This window comes from Trichomycterus rosablanca, chromosome 20, assembly GCF_030014385.1.
Source record: "Trichomycterus rosablanca isolate fTriRos1 chromosome 20, fTriRos1.hap1, whole genome shotgun sequence".
Lineage (NCBI taxonomy): Eukaryota > Metazoa > Chordata > Actinopteri > Siluriformes > Trichomycteridae > Trichomycterus > Trichomycterus rosablanca.
In genome coordinates, this window is record NC_086007.1 from 13,375,191 (window position 1) to 13,394,490 (window position 19,300).

Genomic DNA, 19,300 nt, shown 5'->3' on the forward strand with positions numbered 1-19,300 from the left:
CTGTATTTCTAAAAAAATGTTTAAGTTAATTTATCTGACATAACTTTTTATGTTAATGTGATGTCATAAGTTAATCTTAAATGCAAGTCTAAAAAACAGGCTGAATATGTTATTGAATTACCCCGGGTTATAACCTGTCTCAGTCAACGATGCCAGATCACAGTGCACAGTATGTCAAAACCATTTACACTGGGTACCATGTGGATCAAATCAGATGAATCTCACATGAAGAGCAAGAAACAAAAAATCTATAAAGTAACAAGTGAAGGTGTGCTGACATTGTACAAAATGATGGGACTGATGTGTAAAAGCGATGGTCTTTGATTCAAGAAACGGCATGATGTGGATTACCTCCATACGTTTAAAAACAAGTCATGACACAGATCTAATGTCAGGAGCTAAATGGCTATTTCACTCTAACGTTAATGTAATACTCCACTCTACGTACATAAAAATTGACAATTAGTAGACCCTTGACTTACAAATTTAATTGGTTCAGAAGGGCTGTTCTTAAGTCAAAATGTTCATTAGTTAAACCTATTTTTCCCATAAGAATTAATGTAAATAGAATTAATCCGTGCCAGACCTCCCAAACCCCCTTACCTAACATTTCTTCTTCTTGTTCCTCAGCCTTTGTCCCGTTTCTCGGTTACGGGGTCGGCATTTCCGGCTTCTTCCCGTTAGGGGTCGCCGGCGGGATTTGGCACAGTTTTTACGCCGGATGCCCTTCCTGACACAACCCTCCCTATTCATCCGGGCTTGGGACCGGCACTACAATGCACTGGTCTGTGCATCGCAGCGGCTAGCCTTACCTAACATTTCTAATGTCTTAAATTGTTTTTTTTGTTATAAATACAACTATATTGTCCGAAAATTGTCTGAAAATGAATATATAAAGTAAGCTATTGATATAAAATATAATGTAACTACTTTTGATATGGACCACATGTTACAGTGGGAGCCAAAAGTAAAAACAGTGTCATGGTGGGTATCAGTGTCACCTTACAGCAAGAAGGTCATGGGTTCATTTCCCAGGTGGATCGGTCTGGATCCTTTGTGTGTAGCATTTTCATGTTCTCCCCGTGTTTGTGTGGGTTTTTTTCTGGGAGCTCCAGTTTCCTCCAACAGTCCAAAGACATGTAGGCAGGTTCATTGGAGATACAAAATTGCCCCTAGATGTCTGTGTTAAGGTGTAAATGTAATTGTGTGTCTGCACTGTGATGGACTGGTACCTTGTCCAGGGTGTTTCTGTGTGCCTCGCACCCATTGAGAGCTGGGATAAGCTCCAGCACCCCCCACGACCCTGATTAGGATAAGCAGCTTAGCTTGCTGCTGCGCTTCCTTACTTTAAAGTTCACCTGATTGAATTTTGACCCATTTTGCAGATGATATTTTCAAAGCACCTCCAACGAGACAAACTTATTAATATGACGTGTTAAAACCAAACCAGGCAGTATGAACAACGCTTAACGTGGCTTGTTGTACTAAAACAATGAGGAATTCAGACATACAGAGCACTTATAACCTGTAATAACTGAGAAAAATCTAGTGTTCCTAGTTTGTTCTTTTAGTACATTAAGTCACTTCCCCCCCCCCCTTTTTTCACCCCCTTTAGCGCATCCAATTATTAAATTTCGTGCTTCCTCTCTGTCTATGCCGAACCCTGCCCTGACCGAGGAGATCGAAGCTAACCCACATCCCCTCCGAAACATGGGCAGCAGCCGGATGCATCTTTGCCACCCACACATTGATGAGTGTGGTGCCACCTAGCGTTGCATGCGGAGAGACAGGAAGATGCTAAGGGCACTCTTCCTCATCTCTGTGCAGGCACCTCTAATCAGCCGGCAGGGGTCGCAGTCGCATTCTGACAGAGAGAGACCCACATCCGGTTCTTTGTCCCGCCCCCCAACTGATCAACCGGCCAATCGTTGCTCATACAGCCACTCAGCCTCGAACCGGTAAGGCAGAGCTGAATTTGATACGGAGTACTCAGAATCCAGCTCTGGTTGCAGCGTGTCTTTTTACCGCTGCGTCACCTTCGCGGCATCCCATATGTTAAGTCACTTTAAGCATTTTTTTTAACATTAAGATTCTCAGCGTTTCTCGAAACCACCACACAGAGAGGAAAATACAGTCAAACATGGATATAAGTGGATGCTTTCAGCGTGGATTTAATATTGATGATCATTTCACACTAATGGATCATCTTGTGAAGCACTTTGATGCCATTTTACTGCACTGTTCAAGCCAAGCACTGAGTGAAGTGCAAAACGCCACTCGCGTGAATACAACAGGAATTGAGCCTTCTACATCTATTATCACCAACAGTTGATCAGTGCTTGCTTTTTGAATAAAAATGAACATCTGTAACAACAGCACAAGTGCTCGCAAGTAATCTACGGTCCTTCACTTTGTTATTACTCTTTACTTCTGTAAGAATTACAGCATGGACCCAATTATGACTGGTTTTACCTAGCTGCACTCAATGGCATTATTATCATAATCAGGTTATAAACCAGGGTGTCTCTCCCCAAAGTTGGTGAGAACATCTGGCTAATTTAGCATATGAAACAAGAAGAGCAGAGACAGCTCTCACAAGTTCTAACCAACTTAAAAGGATTATTATAATGAGTGATCAACAGCCATCACAGACAGAGGGAACTGGCCTACACATGAAAGTGATTGAAGACAATTAGATCAATTAGAACTGAGGTGACAGTTCCATCTTGTCTGCACTCATTTTAATAATACACATCCTTTACAGGAAGCCCTAAAATGGTAGTACAGGAAGCCCTTATATGGTAGCACAGGCAAATGTATATATGCTGTGTTCTTTAGTAACTGAATTGTTCAGTTCAGCTCCGCTGATCCCAAGTTACATCCATGTATCTTGCTACTGCTTCATGTAATAAAGATTCACCATTTTCTGTCTGGAGAGACATCCTTCCTTCCTTTTTTTCCTTACACTTCCATTGCGCAACGACCAACATTAATGACACATACTTGCCTCCCAAAAAACTGGTGAAAATGTGGGCCGGTTCTTCAAAAAGCACCAAGCCTGATCTAAGAAGCTGTTTTGCCATTTTTTCTATATGAAGATATGTTTATTTCAGGGACTATGGTCCAGTATTCAGGGTTTCCACTGTGTTCATTGTAAAATGATGTTAGACAGAGGTAGGCAAAAAAAAATTGTAGAATTGAACGACACTCATATATCCTCAAACATATGTGCATTTCCATAACCACAGAATCATCCCCTGACTGATGCTTATTGTTCTGACAAAATACTTTTATGGCATTCAAGGCCTAATCTAGAAGTGTTTCACCTGGGATGAAAAATGCAATGTGTGCCGGCTGGCAGAAATTAATGTCATTTTTAATTTGAGCCGCTGTCCCATTCTCAAATGTGAAATTGCTTCGGAGAATGTAAGGTGTGACAGCTATTATAAATGTGTGGAAATCCATCTTCCACCCTCGTTCTCACCACCGTCCTACCCCTCCCTCTCTCTCACTCTTGCTCTCACCTTCTCTCTCTCTCTCGCTCGCTCGCCCAGTCACTCCCTTGACTCGGCCAAGGAAGCTCTCTTCATATACTTCACCATCACAGCAGCTGTCCACCCACACACTTCACTGGAGCCTCGGATAGTGTCATGACTCACTGTGTTCGCTGTTCGCCAGGATTGAAATGCTGTGAGAAATTTTACCTCCTGTCTAGTTTAAGGGATTCTTAGGTAGCACATTACTTGATCCACTGATAAACGTTGCTCCTAGTATGGGTATTGAATATTTCAACACTTTAGGTAATAATATTAAGGAGAATAAAGAGACTAGAGAGGTGCATTTCCTGAAGACAATGCAAGTGTGATTGCAGCTCAGCAGTGTTAGATACTTTTGGTCATACAGTTGGTGCCGTCTGAATTCCTTTGGTCATGCATGCAAGTTCAGTAGATCAACCTGCCTTTCAAAAATGAATGGAAGTGAATGGGGCAAAAAATGGATATAAAAATGGGTGTGGTGGGTAAACAGGTGGGCATATTTAAAAGCTGTATACAACCTGCGGCATCACCAACGGGACAGTCAATTTAGAGTTGGAACAGCATTGATATCTCAAAAATTAAAAAAATGAATGGAAGTGAATGGGGCAAAAACTGGGTATAAAAATGGGTGTGGCGGGTGAACGGGTGCACTTATCCAAAAGCTGTATACAAGCCACGGTGTCATCAACAGGACGGACGATTTAGAGTTGGAACAGTTGTAGCCTAGCGGTTAAGTACTAGTAATCAAAAGGTCGCTGCTTCAAGCCCCACCACTGCCAGGTTGCAACTGATAGGCCCTTGAGCAGGGCCCTTAACCCTGAATTGCTTAGACAATATATCCAAATGAATGGAAGTCAATGAGGTAAAAATGGATATAAAAATGGGTGTGGCAGGTGAACGGATGCTTTACAAGCCACGGTGTCATCAATGGGACGAATGATTTAGAGTTGGAATGGCGTCAATATCTCGAAAATTCAAAAAATGAATGGAAGTGAATGGGGCAAAAAATGGGTATAAAAACAGGCGTGGCAAGTGAACGGGTGTGCATATCCAAAAGCTGTATACAAGCAGTGTATATGTCATCAACAGGACGAATGATTTAGAGTTGGAACGGGGCTGGTATCTCTAAAATTCATTGATTGGGCTACCAGATATTGAAGCCCAATTCTTTACAGAATATGTTTCCACCGATCCAGAGTTCAACAGCAGTGTGCTTTACACCACTTTAGCCAATGCTTGGCACTATTCATGGTGATCTTGGGTTTTTTCTGTGGCTGCTTAGCCATGGAAACCCAATACTTGAACAGTATCTATTGATAAACAGTTCTTCTGAGTATTGATCTAGCAACCAATGACCTACTACATGCCCTCTTGCACTCTGCAGTCCTAATTTGTGAGCTTTTATGGTCTAACGCCTTCAAGGTGAGAAGTTGCTCCTAAATGTTTCCACATTACAGCAACAACACTTACAGTTGACCAGGTCAGCACTAGAAGGGCAGAAATTTAATTAACTGACCTATTAGAAAGGTCATACAAAAGTACCATGCTGAAATTGTATGGAGATTAAATAGTTCTGTGATGTGTGGCTGAAGTCATTAAATCTATTGTTTTGATGAAGTGTCTACATACTTATTGTCATGTAATTGTCATTTTAGAGGTTGCCACAGTGGATTATTCTGGTCTGCATACCTGATTTGGCTCAGTTTTTACACCAGATGCCCATCCTGATGCAACCCTCCTTATTTTAATCCAGGGCTGGAAGACAACAAAATACAGTCTCCCCATTCCGCCTTCCTTTTAAAACATAGCCAGTTATGTCTGTGTAGACACACAACCGGCTGATAGCAGTAGCATAGTGTATTTCACAGCTGCACCACCCAAACATTCTAAACAAAACATGAAAGCCTCTGGTGGCATTTGGAGTAAAAACTAAAAGCTTCAGCCTGGGTACAAATCCCAGAGATGATGTTACTAAATTAATTCTATGATTTGACAAGTTGCACCTCTTATGGCTGCCTCCCAAAACTGTACAGTGTGTCAGTAGAGGGGTTAATTGCATCTGGAGACCTTTGTGTCATGGTGACAAGGAACAAAGCTCTACCGTAGGTATCATCTGACTTAGGTAAACCAATTAAATTGTTTGAAAAATGACTGCAGGTATCGGGAGTCTCGAGAGAGCTCATTTGGAAAGCTCACAGCTATATTTAAGATGGAACTGCCTGTTTGGCTGACCGGTGTGTTTGTAAGCTCTGAATAATATCACAGGAAGCTTACGGGTGCAAATCCTGCATCGGGGGTTAATACAGCTGCATTTTTTAAGCATAAGTGTCTGTGGCCTGGACATGCTGCACTGATTTGTAACCTGCACCTCTGATAGATGGAAATGATCCTCTTTTTACTATATTTACCTTACTACATTAATAGATAATTAATGTTTACAGATAAATTATTTTGAATTATTATGAGATCATTGTAGTGGATGCTTCATTTAACTATTATGTCAAACTTCACTAAAATATACATGCACTGAAATAATGCAGATGCACATCAGACAGGTCCACACCAAACCTGGACAAAACAAAGCTGGAAACAGTAACATCTGCCTAAAAGTGAACAACATGGCAACCCTTGCACGCAGTCTGCTCTCTATGCATTCCAAAAATTCACATGATGCTTTTTCTATCTTCGTTGTAATATTGGGGTTGGTGGTACCATGACCCGCACCCACTTTCTTAAATTTTTCCATGATAAGGACTGCACATTTGCCACTGCTGACCATATCACTGCGTTTTAATCCCTTTTGATTGCTGCTGTATGTATCCATTCATTTGGAATTTTACACTGTTTGCTTTTGTTTGCCATTGTGGTAACCACTGTAGTCTCATTACTAAGCTGGTAATCATGGCATATTTATCCACAGGTTATGGAAGTCTGGCACAGGAGAACAACTAATGGTTTAATTTTAATTACACTAGATACAGTAACTGTATCTTTAGCACCAACAAGACTGGCAACATTTTTATATATTTTATATATTAAAAGCAGTGGGGTTCATCAGTGCTTTGTTTCTGTAATTAACAGTAACATTGTGTTGCTACTTTTAATATAACTTATTTGAGTATAACTTGCAACTCAGACAGACTGGCTGTATTCCCCATCACTGGGGCAATTACAACCTCTACTAACTGGTCAAGACACCTGCACGGGGGATGGCTAATCACGGATAGCAGTGTGTGGCGCTCTGCACACGATACTGCATTCTGTTACAGCTCGCCCCTGGGAAGTCAAAATTAGTGATGGGCAACTACACACACACGTCAGAGGCCCTCCTCAATAAGGAGTGAGAATTAATGGCAGTAACAAGAGAGAGCTAAACTCCAATTGGTCACAAAAAAGAGAGAAAACTAATAAATAGATTATAAAAAAAAGCTTAAGGATTAGATTGAGACATACATACATACACATGTATGTATCAGAAATTCAGAGTGGGTGCCACGATTTCCTTAAAACAGTTCTATCCTACAGATCTGACTTTAAAGTAATTTTTTTGTAATTCTGTATATATTTGTTGTTTTTTTTACTTGCTGGCTCATTAAATGAAGGGCATTGTGGCACAGCTGGTCACTGATGTGATTTAATGTGCAGGTTTGTAGCTTCAGTGAGCACATTTTGTAAATATGACACTATATCAAATGCATAATTCTTGTGTCCAAAAACATACTTGTTTTTAAAAGAGACTGGTGCATAAATACAATCATTAAAACCAGTAGTGCCGTTTTTCCTTGGTTACACACTTTTAAAGACACTTCATGTACTCCAGTCCACTAGGGGCACAAAGTGGATTAAGAATGCCAAGTAAGTAGGGTATAAGGACCATGTGGGACTCAGCCAAGCAGACCTCAGCAAGTAAATCAGTTTTAACACACTGCAACATATGTGACATCCTTCTTGGAGCTGCACTCATTACTTGAGTTTTAGGAGTTGAGAGAAATAAACACTGCAACAAACACTACACCATCAACATGGATGACGAGGCTAAAGGCTAATGCTAAGCTAACAGCTATGCTAACACAAACTGCTAACTAAGACTTGGGAGTGTTTAGAATAAATGCCTAAACTAACATGAACCCTAAATTGTACTAGACAAGGAATACAAAATTTTAAGCTAAAGCTAAGCTAACTGCTAAGAAGAACATGAGGTGCAAGACTCTATTGGAAGGACCAAGGCAAGAAAAAGGACAAGACAGAGACTATATTTTTGTTATATTTTTGACATTTAGCAGACGCTTTTAACCAAAGCGACTTAAAGTTGTGACTGTATACAATCTAAGCAATTGAGGGTTAAGGGCCTTGCTCAAGCGCCCAACAGTGGCAGGGCTTGAACCAGCAACCTTCTGATTATTGGGCCAGTACCTTAACCACTAGGCTACAGCTGCCCTGACTAGGACCAAGGTCAGGCTAGTACAATAAACATAGATACCTAAGTCAGGCTATAACAACGCATATGGGTCTCAAGGTCAGGCTTGAATAAAGCACATGGACTGGGCTAACTTTAGCAAAGAACATAGATCTCAAGGTCAAGCTACAAACATGGACAAGCTACATCAAGGCTGGTTTAAGGCTAAGATATTGTAGCCTGCTTACACCTAATTTTACTCCAACAGCCATCAACATGAGAAGGGGAAGCATGGGTAGCTTATACACAAGACAATGATCACACAACAAGGAACAGGTGATCATGATTGAAGTGAGGGCAAATCAAGAGGCAGGGGTGGAGACGAGGGAGGCGTGGAACCAAAAATATAAAGTCCATGTGCTCTGGGATCACTGTTGCTTACTGGTGCAGTGTACTTGGACCAAACCACTAATATTTACTATATAAATACTTGTCTGATAGTGATATATAACTAGTATAAAAAGTACATTCTTAGAAGTATATAGGAGTCTGTTACTGTAACGTGAGATGGGCAGTGGGCTCAGATTAAAGAATCATGTCCATCTGCCCTGCCACTAATGACTGTCAAGAGACATGAGGGTCTGTCTGTGGCAGTCTCTTTAATCTTTGGGTTTCATTAGCGGTGAAACACTGCCATTTGTAAAGTCGTTCTCATGCTTGTTGGTTCATTGGTTTTGCGTTTGTATGGTGTCCATGCATCAGTGACACCTGAATGCTTGGTGGGACCGGTATAATCCGTTTCCGCTGGCTCGTATGCCAACACTATTTGATCTTTTTGGCCGTCAGGGAGTAACAACCCTGGATGGGCAAGCTTCCTCTAAGGATGGCATGACCACACCCTTTTGACCAGAGCTCCACATACGAATCCACATTGGACACAAGCTGTTTACTTTACTCTTTTTTAATTGCCAATTAAGTGTTCACCCCTGTTCTTTTTATCTTGTTATTACCTGCTTACCTCAGTAGTCATGCATTTCACTAGGGGTGTCACCGATGTCCCTATGGGGCAAGCAATAGCCACCTGAGCTTTCTATCGTATGCTGGGAACGGCATAAATGTATGTCCCTGTGAGACGAACATCTCTTTTCTTTTCTGTGCAAGTATATGAAGTGTGATATCTCTACTCCACTAACAGCTTCTCCACGTTGGGCTGTGGATGTTATTTGTTTTTGTTTTTTTTGGCCACCCCTTATTTTGTAGTTTTATTTCTGATTGTGGCTTTTTAACCACAGTATTGGATAAGCCGCCAGCATATTGGGTTTATCCTCCCTGTTCTCACAGGTACTAGAAGAACAACATCTAAAAAGTAGATACAGTGCATTGTTGAAATGTTTCTAAGTAACACCACAGCAGGTGTTGTGGTGCCATAGAACACAGACGTCTGGAAAACCTGGGTTTGAAATTGCCTGTAGTCACTACCTGTGACATATGTTCTACAACGTCATGTATTAATGATGTGTTAATTTATAAATATTAAATGCAAGTAAAAGTAATAAACTTATAATATAAGCTAGCTATATAATTCTGTTCTTTAATGGTCAGGACCACTACAGAGTAGGTATTATTTGGGCTGTGGATTATTCTCAGGACTGCAGTGACACTGACATGGTGGTGGTGTGTTAGTGTGTGTTGTGCTGGTATGAGTGGATAAGACACAGCAGCACTGCTGGAGTTTTTAAACACCTCACTGTCACTGCTAGACTGAGAATAGTCCACCAACCAAAAACATCCAGCCAACAGCGCCCCGTGGGCAGCGTCCTGTGACCACTGATGAAGGTCTAGAAGATGACCAACTCAAACAGCAGCAATAGATGAGCGACCGTCTCTGACTTTACACCTACAAGGTGGACCAACTAGGTAGGAGTGTCTAATAGAGTGGACAGTGAGTACACAGTATATAAAAACTCCAGCAGTGCTGCTGTGTCTGATCCACTCATACCAGCACAACACACACTAACACACAACCACCATGTCAGTGTCACTGCAGTCACTTCACCACCTAAATAATACCGTAGTGGTCCTGTGGGGGTCCTGACCATTGAAGAACAGGGTGAAAGCAGGCTAAAAAAGCATGCAGAGAAACAGATGGACTACATATACTGTATATACACCTTAGGTTTTGCATGTTCTTCTGTCTGCGTTTGACATTGCACTTGTGAACTGATTAATCTTGTGTAACCAGTAATTACCTGTCCTGTCATGAATGTAACCAGTGTAAATCATATGTATGGATGTATATTAATAAACAAAATTGAAAAAAAATAGTAAAACTTTTTTTTTATTTTAAATATAAGTTAGACTATAATCAACAAGTTGAGATATTATCCTTTGATTAAATAGCTTTGCAAAAAAATGGCAAAGCAGGTACGTTTTATGATTAGACCCTAACAGCAGACTATCTCTGCTTAGCTGCTTTGCCTAGATTGCTTCAAAAGTGAACGCTGTGCAGCCCTTGTCTGCTCTGATGAGTATTTGACTTTTAGCTGCAAGACATCCCAATCATCTCCACTCCTCCACACTCCAATCAGGGCCTCATTAGCATCTGACACTACCTGTCATTAACAAAGCTTCCTAATTAGATCCCAGTCAGCCTACTCAGGAGCCCTCTTCAGCACGCTGCGTGTTTAGAGCACGAGTGGATGGGATCAGCTCAAATTGCAGGCATGGAGTAGTGGTAAGAGCAGCACCGTAACCCTGACACTGGCTTCTCGCTGAGACTGATGGAGGAGGACTGAAACTGTGGCTTTTTATACTCTCTGAATGCTCATCTACATTTTAATATCTTAGTATTTTACAGTAAAATGAGAAAGAGAGAGACGTAGACTTACAGATGAGCCTCACTACAACTGAACCTGTAACAAGAATACAGAGATGTCTGGAGAACATGTAAGGAATTGATCTTAGTGATGGAGAACATTTGCTTGTAAAAGTGGAAACAGGACGATACACTGGTGACTAAAATAGGCTGTGTCCCAAACTTCATCATTCTGTACTTAATACTAAATATGTACAACTCCCATTTGTGGAAAAGTTAGGACAATTGTGGGTTCTTTTAATTCTTTATTTAGCTGACAAAAGTACAAAGTTTTGGCTGACCTAATTGTATGTTGTAAATATGAACAAAATTACAACTGGAAGCAGCAAAATAAAAGTAAGAAGTTTATGAAATATTCAGCTTACATCATTTTGAAACATATAAAATGTGTAACAGGAGATTTTACCAAGCACAAATGGGTCATATTTCACCACTTTGTGCAAAACTTTGTGAGAAAAGTCAGACATGGATGTCTAAGTATTTATTTACTGAAGCTGGATGTAAAGCTGTGTGTTAGTTTATGAAGAACAGGCCGCACGCAGAAAGGTCACACCGCTTTACTAGCTAAAGTGCACAAGCCTGCGGACAGCTTACTGTATATCTGATGCAATTTACTAGCCAAAAACTTTCTCTCTTAACCTAATCACCTAATGTTGAACAACTCACTTCATAGCTTCATGCATGATGATCTGAAGCTTTTTATCAGTACTGAACACATCCCTGCTCATAAGTGTGGCTACATATTTATATCTGCTGAATCTGACCATCCTGTCTTGTTCCATCTTGTTCCAGCATCAAACAGCTGCCCACACAATCAGTAGAACTAGTTTCAGTGCAGAGCAAGACCAGGCAATTCTAGTCCCTGGTTGCATATCCATTTGATGATATATTGAGTTGTACTGCAGTGTTCCTGTACATGCTGATGCAAGACCTGTAACAAATTGAGAAAGAATGATTCTGTATTTTAAGATAGAAAAGCTTAAATTTGTTAGCACAAAAGAACACTGACTGATTTCTAGAAATTAGTTATTAAACCTGTTTAGTCTGAAATGTCTGGCTTAGTAGATAAGGGATTCTCTTGAACCTAATGTGAACCCTTATATTTCACAAACATTTGATAGATTAAGTGTTAACAAGCATTAGAAAGCAAACGCATCAATATTTAGTATGGAATTTAGTTATAGTGAGGACTAGATGCAGAAAGGTGAGCAGTAGCAGTGCAATTTATGCTTTTATATGACCACACATTGCACATATAACCCACATAAATGGGTTAGAACGCCAATCACGCAAACTGTACCTTGTATTTTTTACTTATTGAACTGAACCTGAGGCAAATCTATAAAAAGGCATACTCTCAATACATGCACCAAATATTTTAATGCAGACTTTACAATTTTTACTAAGTCATCCCATATTTGCCAAGACTTTGTTAACTGTACACCTTGTTTTCCTATGTACTTTAAGGGTACAAACAAACAATAAGACGTGATTTGGCCTACATTCACATTTTCAACATTAAGCTGACGCTTTCGGACCACGCGGGCCAGCCTTCCCTCCCCAGGTGCATCAGTGAGCCTTGGCCACCCATGACCCTGTCGCTGGTTTACCACTGTTCCTTCCTTGGACCACTTTTGATAGATACTGACCACTGCAGACCCCACAAGAGCTGCAGTTTTGGAGATGCTCTGACCCAGTCGTCTAGCCATCACAATTTGGCCCTTGTCAAACTCGCTCAAATCCTTACGCTCACCCATTTTTCGTGCTTCTAACACATCAACTTTGAGAATAAAGTGCTCAGTTGCTGCCTAATATATCCCACCCACAAACAGGTGCTGTGATGAGGAGATAATCAGTGTTATTCACTTCACCTGTCAGTGGTCATAATGTTATGTCTGGTTGGTGTATATATCCATAATGAAGCATATTAAATTGGTTGAATATTTGTTGCTGTTTTTTGAAATTCCACTGCTCATAGACTTAAAAATGATCCTGAATTAAAAAGCAAGGAACGATTATTATTACTGCTGTCTGGTTATGTGAATTAAATCCAGCTTTACTGAACATTTAAAACCTCTTGGTTGGTTCTATTATAATAATTCTGTTATGGTTAAAGGTCTCTTAATGAGCAATGAGTGAGCATGAATCTAAAGTAGTCCTTTCACTCTTCCAGCTCAGCTGAAACTGTGCCAGTGCCAGTGAGATAGGGACGAGGTTTGCTCAAAGGTAATTTCTTAATTTCTGTGCTTTCATTATGCCTAAAAAAGCAATCTCTCTCCCGTGACTGTATCAAATTGACTCGGTACGGCAAAATGCACTCATCTGCATAGCTGTCACAACGCCTCAGACGACATGGCATCCAATAACTCCACAATGCGCAAAATTACCGGTGTCACTTTTAATGTGACATAGCCATTTACATCACACACACCGCCGGGACACGTACACATTTAGAGCTTTTTGCATGCTTAATAGCTGGAACGTTATTTGCATTCGAATTTGGCGAGGATGAAGTGTAATCAAGCTGCATTGACTCTGGGGGACTGCGGGGGGACGCAGGAGGCCGCAGAGGCGGAAGTGCAGAGCAGCGCCTCTCGGGCCCGCATGCAAATTTGCCTCGCTCGGCCAATGAAAACTCTGGGCTCATTTGCATATCCTGCAGTCAAAACACATGCTCAGCTTCCAGCCTTCTCTCAGGCTTCATTAAGAGGAAGCTCCATCTCCTTCATTAAACATATCATTACTGTCAAAGAGTCAAGGCTGGAGTCAGCATACACTGGTAAAGCACATGTATGTCATGGCTGAGTGTTGATATAGTTCAACCAAATGCATTGCTTCTTCATCACAGTTCACATATCCCTTATATGGATTAGGTCATGACTTTAAAAAGGCCATTTCTTTTTAGATAATAGTCATCCCAAAACCAGTTTTGTTGTCTTTTCAGTCATTGTCTTGGTGAAGACTCTGAGATTGAGGTCAGAGATTCAGGTCTTTGCTATTTATTTGGATGTGGACAGTGAAACCTGTGTTCTAGCTGTTAATACATGGCAGGTTCTGACCACACAGACGAAGTCCTGTAAGCAGGAGGTGACAGTTAAGATTTTCTTTTTGATCCTAATAGAGATCACAGATAATTGTGTATATGATCCATGCTTCTATGTTTTTGACCTGTAAAAATGTATGATGTGCAGGGAATAAGAAGGCCATGCCACAATGTCAAATGGCTTTCAACAACTCTAAATTATTACTGTCTGTATATGTCTATATGTAGTATATCGTTTTTATAGTATATAGTATTTTTCAGTTTTTATTTATTTATTTATATATTTTTGACAAAAAGAAATATGTTCGAGTCTGCAGTCAAGTATATTAACAAAAGACATTTGCTTGTAAAATATATATTAAAAGTAAACTATATAAACCTGACTAAAAGATATATTCACATATTTTTTTATAGTTTTATTTGAAAAGTTATGTTTTTTTCATATAAAAATACATTATATATATATACGTATATACAGTATATATACACATTATATATATATACAGTACAGGCCAAAAGTTTGGACACACCTTCTCATTCCTGTGGTTTTTCTTAATTTTTTTTTAATTTTCTACATTGTAGATTAATACTAAAGACGTCCAAACTATGAAGGAACACATATGGAATTATGTAGTAAACAAAAAAGTGTTAAACAAACCATTATGTTTTATATTTTAGATTCTTCAAAGTAGCCATCTTTTGCTTTAATGACAGATTTGCACACTCTTTGAAATTTTCTCAACCAGCTTTATTAGGTTTCCACCTGGAATGGTTTTCAATGAATGTTTGTGCCTTGTCTAGAGTGAATTTTTGGAATTTGTTGCTTTTTTAATGTGTTTGAGACCATCAGTTGGGTTGTGCAGAGGTAGAGTTGGTAAAATATAAAACATATTCTGGTTTGTTTAACACTTTTTGGTTCACTACATAATTCTTCATAGTTTGGATGTCTTCAGTATTAAAAAATAAAAATAATCAAGAAAAAACATTGAAGAGAAGGTGTGTCCAAACTTTTGGCTGGTGTGTCCAAACTTTTGGCCTGTACTGTATATATATATATATATATATATATATATATATATATATATATATATATATATATATATATATATATATACTGTATATACAGTATATATACAGTGTATCACAAAAGTGAGTACACCCCTCACATTTCTGCAGATATTTAAGTATATCTTTTCATGGGACAAATCTGACAAAATGACACTTTGACACAATGAAAAGTAGTCTGTGTGCAGCTTATATAACAGTGTAAATTTATTCTTCCCTCAAAATAACTCAAAATACAGCCATTAATGTCTAAACCACCGGCAACAAAAGTGAGTACACCCCTAAGAGACTACACCCCTAAATGTCCAAATTGAGCACTGCTTGTCATTTTCCCTCCAAAATGTCATGTGATCTAGTGTTACTAGGTCTCAGGTGTGCATAGGGAGCAGGTGTGTTCAATTTAGTAGTACAGCTCTCACACTCTCTCATACTGGTCACTGAAAGTTCCAACATGGCACCTCATGGCAAAGAACTCTCTGAGGATCTTAAAAGACGAATTGTTGTGCTACATGAAGATGGCCAAGGCTACAAGAAGATTGCCAACACCCTGAAACTGAGCTGCAGCACAGTGGCCAAGATCATCCAGCGTTTTAAAAGAGCAGGGTCCACTCAGAACAGACCTCGCGTTGGTCGTCCAAAGAAGCTGAGTGCACGTGCTCAGCGTCACATCCAACCGCTGTCTTTGAAAGATAGGCGCAGGAGTGCTGTCAGCATTGCTGCAGAGATTGAAAAGGTGGGGGGTCAGCCTGTCAGTGCTCAGACCATACGCCGCACACTACATCAAATTGGTCTGCATGGCTGTCACCCCAGAAGGAAGCCTCTTCTGAAGTCTCTACACAAAAAAGCCCGCAAACAGTTTGCTGAAGACATGTCAACAAAGGACATGGATTACTGGAACCATGTCCTATGGTCTGATGAGACCAAGATTAATTTGTTTGGTTCAGATGGTCTCAAGCATGTGTGGTGGCAATCAGGTGAGGAGTACAAAGATAAGTGTGTCATGCCTACAGTCAAGCATGGTGGTGGGAATGCCATGGTCTGGGGCTGCATGAGTGCAGCAGGTGTTGGGGAGTTACATTTCATTGAGGGACACATGAACTCCAATATGTACTGTGAAATACTGAAGCAGAGCATGATCCCCTCCCTCCGGAAACTGGGTCGCAGGGCAGTGTTCCAGCATGATAATGACCCCAAACACACCTCTAAGACGACCACTGCTTTATTGAAGAGGCTGAGGGTAAAGGTGATGGACTGGCCAAGCATGTCTCCAGACCTAAACCCAATAGAACATCTTTGGGGCATCCTCAAGCGGAAGGTGGAGGAGCGCAAAGTCTCGAATATCCGCCAGCTCCGTGATGTCGTCATGGAGGAGTGGAAAAGCATTCCAGTGGCAACCTGTGAAGCTCTGGTAAACTCCATGCCCAGGAGAGTTAAGGCAGTTCTGGGAAATAATGGTGGCCACACAAAATATTGACACTTCAGGAACTTTCACTAAGGGGTGTACTCACTTTTGTTGCCGGTGGTTTAGACATTAATGGCTGTATATTGAGTTATTTTGAGGGAAGAATAAATTTACACTGTTATATAAGCTGCACACAGACTACTTTTCATTGTGTCAAAGTGTCATTTTGTCAGTGTTGTCCCATGAAAATATATACTTAAATATCTGCAGAAATGTGAGGGGTGTACTCACTTTTGTGATACACTGTATATATATATATATATATATATATATATATATATATATATATATATATATATATACAGTGGGGCCAAAAAGTATTTAGTCAGCCACTGATTGTGCAAGTTCTCCTACTTAGAAAGATGAGAGAGGTCTGTAATTTTCATCATAGGTACACTTCAACTATGAGAGACAAAATGAGAAAAAAAAATCCAGGAAATCACATTGTAGGATTTTTAAAGAATTTATTTGTAAATTATGGTGGAAAATAAGTATTTGGTCAATAACAAAAGTTCAATACTTTGTAACATAACCTTTGTTGGCAATGACAGAGGTCAAACGTTTCCTGTAAGTCTTCACCAGGTTTGCACACACTGTAGCTGGTATTTTGGCCCATTCCTCCATGCAGATCTCCTCTAGAGCAGTGATGTTTAGGGGCTGTCGCTGGGCAACACAGACTCCACAAATTTTCTATGGGGTTGAGGTCTGGAGACTGGCTAGGCCACTCCAGGACCTTGAAATGCTTTTTACGGAGCCACTCCTTCGTTGCCCGAGCGGTGTGTTTGGGATCATTGTCATGCTGGAAGACCCAGCCACGTTCCATCTTCAATGCTCTCACTGATGGAAGGAGGTTTTGGCTTAAAATCTCACGATACATGGCTCTGTTCATTCTTCCCTTAACACGGATCAGTCGTCCTGTCCCCTTTGCAGAAAAACAGCCCTAAAGCATGATGTTTCCACCCCCATGCTTCACAGTAGGTATGATGTTCTTGGGTTCTTCTTCGTCCTCCAAACACGACGAGTTGAGTTTTTACCAAAAAGTTCCATTTTGGTTTCATCTGACCACATGATATTCTCCCAATCCTCTTCTGGATCATCCATATGCTCTCTGGCAAACTTCAGACAGGCCTGGACATGTACTGGCTTAAGCAGGGGGACACACCCGGCACTGCAGGATTTGAGTCCCTCTCGGCGTAGTGTGTTACTGATTGTACTTTTGTCCCAGCTCTCTGCAGGTCATTCATCAGGTCCCTCCGTGTAGTTCTGGGATTTTTGCTCACCGTCTTCCATTTTCTTACAATTGCTCCCACAGTTGATTTATTCACACCAACCTACTTGCCTATTATAGATTCACTCTTCCCAGCCTGGTGCAGGTCTACAATTTTCTTCCTGGTGTCCTTCGACAGCTCTTTGGTCTTGGCCATGGTTGAGTTTAGAGTCTGACTGTTTGAGGCTGTGGACAGGTATCTTTTATACAGATAACGAGGTCAAACAGGTGCCATTAATACAGGTAATGAGTGGAGGACAGAAGAGCTTCTTAAAGAAGAAGTTACAGGTCTGTGAGAGTCAGAAATCTTGCTTGTTTGTTATTGACCAAATACTTATTTTCCACCATAATTTACAAATAAATTCTTTAAAAATCCTACAATGTGATTTCCTGGATTTTTTTTTCTCATTTTGTCTCTCATAGTTGAAGTGTACCTATGATGAAAATTACAGACCTCTCTCATCTTTCTACGTAGGAGAACCTGCACAATCAGTGGCTGACTAAATATATACAATACCCACTGTATATATATATTAAAAGTGTTAGTGTTTATTTATTTATTTATTTTTTATTTATTTTATTTTATTTTTTTATTTTTTTGACAAAGTGAAATGTGTTACAATCTTTTGATGGTTATATTAAAAAAGACCTCTTGTATTTATTTATTATTTATTTTTCTTGTATTTATTTATTATTTATTTCCTTGTATTTATTTATAATTTATTTTCTTGTATTTATTTATAATTTATTTTCTTGTATTTATTTATTGATGTTGACAAAGAGAAATGTGTTCCAATCTTTCAGTCAGGTATATTAAAAAAGACCTTTAATTGTAATTGGTGTTTTTTCTAATAAAATTCATGTGTGCTTTTTTTATTATTTATTTATTACTTGTTTTCCTGTATTTATTTATTATTTATTTTCTTGTATTCATTTACTTATTTTGACAAAGAGAATTGTGTTCCAATCTTTCATGTCAGGTTTGCTTACACAAATGTTCTTAACTTTTCTATGGAAAATGCTGCCTCAAGAGTTTGTTGTGTTAATGTTAAAAATTACATACATGCTGTTATACTGGTAACTTTGTAAACACGATCTTTAGTGGATGGCTAGCAATGCAAAAATGCATTGTAAAAAAAGATTGTCTGATATGAGGTTAGATTGCCTCTAAAATATTCGAAATCCATTATGTAAATGTGTTTATAATTTATAGTAACACTACTGGCAGGCTGGCAATGAAATGTGCTTGACATCATGAAAGGTTCTGCTCTGTTGAGACCAATAGCTCTGTTAAAAACTATGTTTAATTGAGTGTAATATTTAGTTTGGTTTTGAGTGTAAGATAAGATAAGATAAGATAACACTTTATTGATCCCGAAAGAAAATTGCAGTGTCACAGTACTTTACATATTACACAAGAGAAGACAGACATTATCAGCACTAGTAAACATATTAAGACATAGGCAAAAGACAAGACATTAGCAAAAGCAGCAGCATAGGTATTATTGCTCTGAAAGGGAAAAAAGATATTGCACTAAAACAGATAAAAATATATTGCACAAAAAAAAAATCTTAACACCGTTCCGACGGCAGGAGATCAGTACTGTTCCTGCAATAAGGGGACTCATTGTAAAGTCTTACTGCAGTGGGAATTAA